Genomic DNA, 9,554 nt, shown 5'->3' with positions numbered 1-9,554 from the left:
CTTTTGATAGTTTCTTTCACGGCCTGTAATAACTGAGTCATTAATAGCTGAGCTTGTCTCAGCCAGCAACCACTGATCCCTTCTCAACAACCAGATTCAGATAAGACCTCAAATACCCTTTCTCTAGCTAGACCCTCTGTGTGTTTACATTTTCTCTGCCACTTTGGAAACAGAGAAGATGGAAAAGATCACATCTTTTCCCCCATTTACCTGGGATCTTCTGACTCTCACTTTCCATTGGGAATCTGGTTGCCTAAGTTACTAAATTCTAAGTAGGCTAGCTAGCTCCTACTTACTGTATGCAGCCTACTCTCTGGCTTCCCCCACCTGTCTAAGGAACAGCTAATTAGCCTTGAAAAGATTGTCTTTAGTGAATCAGACCTCTCCAAAGTTCTTGAACAGTGATGCAAAGATTATAGAGAGAATTCAAGATCCTAGATCAGAGGTTAGCAAGCTTTTTCTGTAACAGCCAGAGAGTAAATATTTTAGGCTTTGTAGGCCCTATAGTTAAACTACTTGATCCTCCCATTATAGCTTGAAAGCAGTCAGAGACAATATCTAAACAAAATAGGTGTGGCTATATTCTAATAAAACTTTATTTGTGGACACTAACATGTGAATTTCATATAATTTTCATGTACTGTGAAATATTCTTTTTCTTCTTTTACATTTTTAATGTAAAAACCATTCTTAGTTCACAGACTGTGCAAAGACAGGCAGCAGGCCAGATTTGGCTTACAGGCCATAAACTGCTGATCCCTGCCATAGGTGATTAAATGCCCAAGTATGCTACAACAGTAAGTTGTATAACAATAAATAGTATAGGTCTAAGAAGAAAGACATTGTCTAGGACTGAAAGAGTCAAAAGCTTCCTGGAGAAAATGGGATTTGGGTTGGATAAAGGAAGGGTAAAATTTAGACAAATGCTAGAAGGAAGGGGGGAAGGAGGAAAGGGTGTCGATCTGACATCTGGGTGTTAACAAGAAAAAAATGGTGAAAGAAGACTGAGGTTTATGATAGGGAAGTGGCAGGGGATGTGTGAGGGCCTTGAATGTCAGAATAAGGAATTTAAACCTTACCCTTGTACAAATGGCATTTTTAGATTATTCGTGCAAGGAAAACATAGGACTGATTTGACAAGACAAAGACCAAGAGCAGGGAGAAAAAGATGGGGATGTCATAATTGTACAAAGTGCAACAGTCTGGGTGACTATAGTGACAGTAACAGAAGAAAAGGGACAACATCAAGAAACATAAGGCATAAGGAATCAATAAAGATTTAGGAGAGGATTCAAAGTGACTCTTGGGGGCTTCCCTGGTGGCGCAGTGGTTGAGAATCCGCCTGCCGATGCAGGGGTCACGGGTTCGTGCCCTGGTCCGGGAAGATCCCACATGCCGCGGAGCAACTAAGCCCGTGAGCCATGGCCGCTAGGCCTGCGCGTCCGGAGCCTGTGCTCCGCAACGGGAGAGGCCACAGCAGTGAGAGGCCCACATACCGCAAAAAAAAAAAAAAAAAAAAAAACAAAAAAAAAAAAAACAAAGTGACTCTTGGAATCGGGACCAGAAAATTGGGAGTTATTCAATTATTCACTGGCTATTAAACACACATTATGGCCAGGACTTATGCTAGGTATTGGGAAAAGAAGACCCACATGACATAGAACCTACAGTCTAGAAGGGGAGAGATGGTCATGTGAACACGAAGGTGCAATATTATTATGGGTGCTGTGGTGGAAGTCTGGGCAAGTGCAGTGAAAGTCCAGAAAAAAGAATAGAATGAGAATAATAATCTGAACAGGCATCATAAGGAGCTACTAAGAATAGCCAGATCCCATGCATGGAACTGGAGTTAATTTGTGAAGACATTCACATACTAGAATGAGGATAAATGAAATCAGGTATGTAAAGGCACTCTGTAAACTGTGATGCTAAAATGTGAGCTATTTTTACATTTTACCAGAGCCTTGTGACTAGATGAACTATTAGGGAAGAACATAGAAAAATAAAGGTGAGGAGGTTGAAATTGAGCCTTAGAGAAAAACCCATAGTTTTCCATAACCAATAGCCTTAGGAAAAATGAGAATCCAATAGAGAAGAAAGAAAAAAGAGCTATTAGAAGTACAGGTTGAGAATCAGGAACGCATAACATCATAGAGGCTAGGGAGAAAAGACATTTCAAAGAAGATAATGTGGTTGTCAGGGAGTCAAAGCAATAGGGAGGTTGATTGGGAGAAACATAAGAGAAAGCCCATTGAATTCAACAGGTCACCGGAGATCTTTGGTGAATTTAAAGATCAAAACCAGATTACAAGGTACAAAGGAAAGGAGGTAGCCTGAACCCTTCCTATTCAAAGAAGTGTTTGTGCTCAAACTTGGGAGGCCAAATAGGATAAAGCAGGCCCAGACTGGAAATTTGGCTCAGTGGACACCTGAGTGAGGTTGACGACATGTCAACTGCAAACATGGCAGGTAAGAACAGCAGGGAGCAATTGTTCAGAAGTCAGAAAGGAATCAGGAATCAGACTAAAAGACTAATGAGTATCCTGTCAGAAACTCAGAACAGCAAAAGATAATCAGCTGTGAAAGACAGAAGCTAAGAGGGAAACAGGAAATGTACCCAGATGACATGGAATGTACCTTACTAAAAAATGCCTGGAAAAATAGATACCCATTAAGTATTTGTTTAATGAATGAATGCATTCACAAATAATAACATGATGCCACATAGAATGAGCATGAGTTTGGAATCAGACCTTAATTCATATCCCAGCCCATTTGTTCACTCTGTAAACATTTATTATCTGTGCTTGGAGTATTCAAGACCCTAAGGATCCAAAAATAAAAGATGCAGCTCTTGACTTCGACTCACAGTTGATTGACAGTCAGAAAGTGACAGTTGCTCTGCAATGTGATAAGTGCTGTGACAAATGTGTGAGCAGATGTGTAGCTCTAACCCACAGGCTCCCAGAGGTGATCTGCTGTACTCAGGTCCGAAGGGCCAAAAGGATCAAGAGGACCTGGTTGGGGGGGATGTGTGGTGGCTTGGAAGTGGGGTGTATGTGGCAGTTCCAGTCAGGCCGAATAATAAGGGCAGATGCTCAGAGGTGTGTGAGCATAGCTTGTTCAGGGAACTCTAAGTGCTTAAGCACAAAGTATGATGTGTTAGGTCAGGGGAGGGAAGTGGGATAGATGAAGGCAGAGTGATAATAGGGGCCAGATCACAAAGCACTTTGTGTGGCATGCCAAAGAGATTGGATTTTATCCCAAAGGTGATGAGAAGCAAATGAAGAATTTTAAGCAGGGGAGAGACATGATCAAATTTGCATTTTAGAAATAGCAACAGCATGGAGGATGGGTTGGAAATAGATGAAGCTGGTCTTAGGGAGAATAATTTAATTTAATAATTTAATTCCACTACTTGCAGTGATAAGTGGAAAATGATGAGGGCCTGAACTCAGCTAAGAGGTAGTGGGCATGTAGAGGCCAGGAGACAGGAATGACAGGGCATGGCATCTGATCTTTATTAGGGAGGGAGAGAAAAGGGGCTAGGTGACTCCCCGACTTCTGGTTTGACATCAAGGAGAGGGTAGCAGTGGAAAAGAAGGAAAGGAAGAGGGTAAGAGAATGAATATGTATTGACTTCTTTCCATGTTCCAAGCACTGTGTAAGGAAGTTTACATATATCACTTTATTTAATCTTCACAACAAATCCAGCTAGTGGGTATCATTAAACCCTTTTTTCCAGATAAGAAAACCAAAGTTCAGAGAGTTTAACCTACTAGGCTACAACCAACACAGTTGTTTTTCAGAGCCTGGCCTAGGACAGGTTTGTTGGAAGAGGGTAAGGACATCAGTTAACCCTGAAAGCCTGTTCATCATGAATGCCAGGGGCATCCTGCAGCACATCCCCCAGTCTCAGTCTGCTCAGTGGGAGAGACCATGAAGCCTGGGGAGCATTTCTGTACATAAGAAGAGCAAGGTCAGAGAGGTGTGTTCCTAAGACAACCCCATCTCAAAGAACTGCAAGGTGGACTTCTCCAAGAACAAGAAGGCTCAGGGCCAGGGAATTCCCTGGCAGTCCAGAGTTTAGGTCTCTGCACTTTCACTGCCGAGGGCACAGGTTCAATCCCTGGTCAGGAAACAACAACAAAAAAAAGAAGGCTCAGGGCAATCCCTGGGCCCCAGGTGAAGGGGCAGTCCTGGGCCAGAGCATCTCTCCTCTAGCCTGAACTTCTCCCTAAATCAGTACTGAGCTAGGAAAAGGAAGTCAGCCTCCCTTCCCCAGTCTGGGAATGGCCCAGCCTGATAATATCTGACTCCCTTGGAGCTGGGTCTCAGTGACTTCAAATAATTAGGAAAGGAATCAAAAAAAAAAAAAAAAAGTAATGAGCTGGAGTCAAAATTTGAACTTAAGTCTGTATAACTCCAAGCCACATGCTCTTTCTATTGGCTTGGCCAAAAAGTTCATTTGAGTTTTTCCATAACATCTTAGAAGAAAACCCAAACAAACTTTTTAGCCAACCCAATACTTCCTCATGTTGGGATAGTCACCAAGTTAGGTTGTGTAGGAGAAATTAGTTTGTGGGGAGGTGACAATGATTTCCATTTTGTTTGTATTTTTTCCAGTTTTATTGAGGTACGATTGACATGTAACATTGCATAAGTTTAAGGTGTACGTCATAATGACTTAATATGTATATATTGTCAAATGATTCACCTCACAGCTACAATTTTTTTCCTTGTAATGAGAACTTTTAAGATCTGCTCTCTTAGCAACCTTTAAATATACAATATACTATTGTTAACTATAGTCATCATGTTGTGTACTACAACCTCAGAATTTATTTACATTATAACTAGGAGTTTGTGCTTTTCGACCAGCTTCACCTCTCCCCCCACCTCTGCCAACCACCAATCTGATTTAATCTGATCTTTATTTCTATGAGTTTGGGTTTTTTTTTTTTCTTGGCCGCCCTGCGTGGTATGCGGGATCTTAGTTCTCCCAGGGTTCAAACCGGTGCCCCCTGCAGTGGAAGCGCGGAGTCTTAACCACTGGACCACCAGGGAAGTCAACGAGTTTGGTTTTTTTTTTAGATTGCACGTATAAGTGAGATTATACAGTATTTGTCTTTCTCTTATTCCCTTAGCATAATTCCCTCAAGGTCCATCCATGTTGTCACAAATGGTAGCGTCTCCTTCTTTTTTATGGCTGAATTAAATATATATCATATATTAAATAGATATTATATATTATTTATGTATATATATATATAAAATCTTCTTTATCCATTTATCTATTGATGGTCACTTAGGTTGTTTCCATGTCTTGGCTATTATAAATAATGCTGCAAAGACCATGGAGATACAGCTATACCTTTGGGACAGTGATTTTGTTTCCTTCAGATAGGTACCCAGAAGTGGAATTACTCAATCATATGGTCGTTCTATTTTTAATTTTTTGAGGAACTTCCATACTCTTTTCCACAGTGACTGTACCAATTTACATTCCCACCAACAGTGCACACAGTTTCCCTTTTCTCCACATCCTCACCAACAATTGTTATTTCTTTTCTTTTTTCGTGTGTGTGTGTGTGTGTGTGTGTGTGTGTGTTTATTGAGGTATAGTTGATGAACAGTATTACATAAGTTTCAGATGTACAACATAGTGATTCACAATTTTTATATTTCCTGTCTTTGATGATTGTCATTCTAACAGTTGTGAAGTGATATCTCATTGTTGTTTTGATTTGCATTTCCATAAATATTAGTGATGTTGAGCACATTTTAATGTACCTGTTGGCTATCTGAATATCTCCTTTGGAAAAATGTCTATTCAGGTCCTTTGCCCATTTTAAAATTGGATTATTTGGGGTTTTTGCTATTGAGTTGTATGAGTTCCTTATTTATTTTGGATATTAACCCCTTAACAGAAGTGGGGATTGCAAATATTTTCTCCCATTCTGTAAGTGGCCTTTTCATTTTGTTGATCATTTCTTTTGCTATGCAGAAGCTTTTTAGTTTGATGCAGTACCACTTCTTTTTTTTATTATGTTGCTTGTGCTTTAGGGATCATAAAGCTTCACTGTAGATATACTGAATTTGAGATGCCTATGTGACATCCAGGTGAAGTCATCTAATAAACTATTGGGTATAGTAATGCTTGTACAAGTTATTTAAACTCTCTGGCCTCAGTTTTCTCATCTGTAAAGTGGTGATATTACTTATGTTTTAGGGTTAACACTGGTAAGGATTCTTACACAGTACGCTGCTCATAATAAGAACAAATTAATGAAGCAATTAATACCTATAATATGATACATGATCTTTACCACACAATTTAGAGTTTGATTATATATTTCCTTGTAAGATCTAGGAGTTCCATTTACTTATGCAATCTCCATAATCAGACAGTAAATTCCTTGATAATAGGAACCCTCTCTTTTATCCCTTTCCATAGTGCCTCACCACAGAGTGGGTACTTAATAACTTATTGCTAGAGTAAATCTGCAACTGTGGAAAAGGATAGGGACCCAAGTAGGGAGGGCCCTATACTCCTCCTGTAGTCTCTCACCCAGTTGGTGGTACCACCATCCACTCAATCACCCATGCTAGGAACCTGGAGTCATCTTTAATTCTTCCTCTTTCTCAACCTAGACATTCTAGTAATCACCAAGTTCCAATTATTTCACCTCCCATGTATTTTTCAAAACCCTCTCCTCCACTATATCCTACCACTCTCCTAGATCAGGCTTAATCCCTCACCTACTTTATGGCACGAGTTTCTAACTGGTTTCTTTGCCTCCAGTCCTGCCCCCTCAAATCTATCCTCCAAACAGCCAGTAGTTGGATATCTAGAATAGATCTGACCATGTCATTTCCCATCTTACCCTTTAAAAACTTCCTGATGGACTTAAGCTGCTTTCTCTGGCACACGAGGTCTCCCGTGAACCAGCCCTGCCTACATCTCAGCCTCATACCCCATCTCTCTAGACTTTTCTCTTCCCACTCCAGCCTGAAATGTTATGCTCCAGCAAGAAAGACCTGTTCGTGGTTCTACCATATTAACTTTTTTGTATCTGGCTTCTTGAACTTCACAGGTTGTACCCTCTACCCGAACTACCTTTTATTTGTATATGGCTAACTCCTCATTAGCCTTTAAAAATCACCTCAGCCGTCACTCCTCCAGGAAGACTTTCCTGCCTCCTCCTCAACACCTCTTTGCCAAAGCAGGATTAGGTGCCCGTCTTCTGTAGTCTCAGAATGCTCTGTGCATAGCGTCATCAGTGATAGGATTATATTTCTTTTCTTTCTTTTTTTCAGCCGTGCCGCCCGCATGCTGAATCTTCGTTCACCAACCAGGGATCGAACCTGCACCCCCTGCAGCGGAAGTGCTGAGTCTTAACCACTGGACCACCAGGGCAGTTACTGATTATATTTCTTTATATCTATTTAAAGGTCTGTCTCTCCACTAGCACCTTTAAACTCCATGAGGGCAAGAGAGCATCTTATTCATCTTTTTTATCCTTAGTGTCTAATACATAGTAGGTTCTCAGTCAGTATTTTTTGATTGAATGAGTTAGTATGAATTCTCACAGAGTCTCACTAAAGCAAAGATACCAACAGATGCATATGCATAAATATGCTCACTGACTCCCAAGGACCAGATCCAAGCACCTGTGTTCTCTGGAGCTCAGCTTACTTCAAAATGCAGTAAGTTATACATAGTTGGATGTTGCATCTATTTGAGATGAAGGGGACCTAAACAAGGATCTTATTAACCCAATCTCTTCTCTCTGTCTCTGTCTCTCTAAGTGTATTTTTATGGCTCTAGCCTCCACTTGGGCTTTTAACTCACTGTTAGAGCATCATTAATTATAATTTAACCCTTAACTGAAGAAGCAGATGATATGCAAAAAAAAAAAAAAGAAAAAATGTTGTATTCTAGTGGGAGAAGACTATATTAGTGCAGAAACAACAAACACCCAGGGAAATGTACAGTGAAAAAGACCTTTCAAAGTGAAAGACTAAGATTTGGACCTTATTCCAGTGTGTGTGGGATAGGATTTATCCAACATAGATGTATCCAACATGTTACCCATCACCAAAACATCCAAATAACTTTTGAAATTACTTTTTCTGTTCATAAAGGTTGGGAAAGAGAGTGCATGTGTATACACACATACCCACTTTTCTTTTAGAAATTCCCACCTTTTAATTTTTTTAATTTTTATTTTATGTTGCACTATAGTTGATTTACAATGTTGTGTTGATTTCAGGTGTACAGCAAAGTGATACAGTTATACATATACATATATCAATTCTTCTTCAAATTCTTTTCCCATTTAGCTGATTACAGAATACTGAGCAGAGTTCCCTGTGCTATATAGTAGGTCCTTGTTGGTTATTTATTTTAAATATAGTAGAGTGTACCTGTCAATCCCAAACTCCCAATTTATCCTTCCCTCCCATCTTTCCCCTTTGGTAACTGTAAGTTTGTTTTCTATGTCTGTGAGTCTGTTTCTGTTTTGTAAATAAGTTCATTTGCATCATTTTTTTTGGATTCCATATGGAAGCAATATCATATTTGTCTTTCTCTGTCTGACTTACTTCACTCAGTATGATAATCTCCAGGTCCATCCATGTTACTGCAAATGGCATTATTTCATTCTTTTTAATGGCTGAGTAATATTCCATTGTATATATGTACCACATCTTTATCCATTCATCTGTCAATGGACATTTAGGTTGCTTCCACGCCTTGGCTATTGTAAACAGCGCTGCAATAAATATTGGGGTGCATGTATCATTCCAAACTATGGTTTTCTCCAGATATATGCCCAGGAGTTGGGTTGCTGGATCATACCGTAGCTCTAGTTTTACTTTTTTAAAGGAACCTCCATACTGTTCTCCATAGTGGCTGCACAAATTTACATTCCCACCAACAGTGTAGTAGGGTTCCCTTTTCTCCACACCCTCTCCATCATCTATTGTTTGTAGACTTTATGATGATGGCCATTCTGACTGGTGTGAGGTGATATCTCATGGCAGTTTTGATTTGCATTTCTCTATTAATTAGCAATGTTGAGCATATTTTCAAATGCTTCTTGGCCATCTGGACACATACACACTTTTTACACTTGCAAAAATATTCTTCAGTGTCTATAGAGCACTAGACAACCCCAGTGAAGGCTCCTACTTCTGATTCTAAACTTATTAATTAGATGTCCTTCATCTTGGCTCCATACAAACCAGGTACATAATTTGCAGAGCCCACTGAAAAATGAAAATGCAGAGCTCCTTGTTCAAACATGATTAAGAATTTCAAGACAGGACCTCCCTGATGGCACAGTAGTTAAGAATACACCCGCCAATGCAGGGGACACGGGTTCAAGTCCTGGTCCGGGAAGATCCCACATGCTGCAGAGAAACTAAGCCCGTGTGACACAACTACTGAGCCCGATTACCACAACTACTGAAGCCCGCGCGCGTAGAGCCCACGCTCCTCAACGAGAGAAGCCACTGCAGTGAAAAGCCCGCACACCATGGCTAGAGAA

This window comes from Kogia breviceps, chromosome 1 (assembly GCF_026419965.1).
Source record: "Kogia breviceps isolate mKogBre1 chromosome 1, mKogBre1 haplotype 1, whole genome shotgun sequence".
In the NCBI taxonomy this organism is placed as follows: domain Eukaryota; kingdom Metazoa; phylum Chordata; class Mammalia; order Artiodactyla; family Physeteridae; genus Kogia; species Kogia breviceps.
This window is presented reverse-complemented; position numbering follows the sequence as displayed.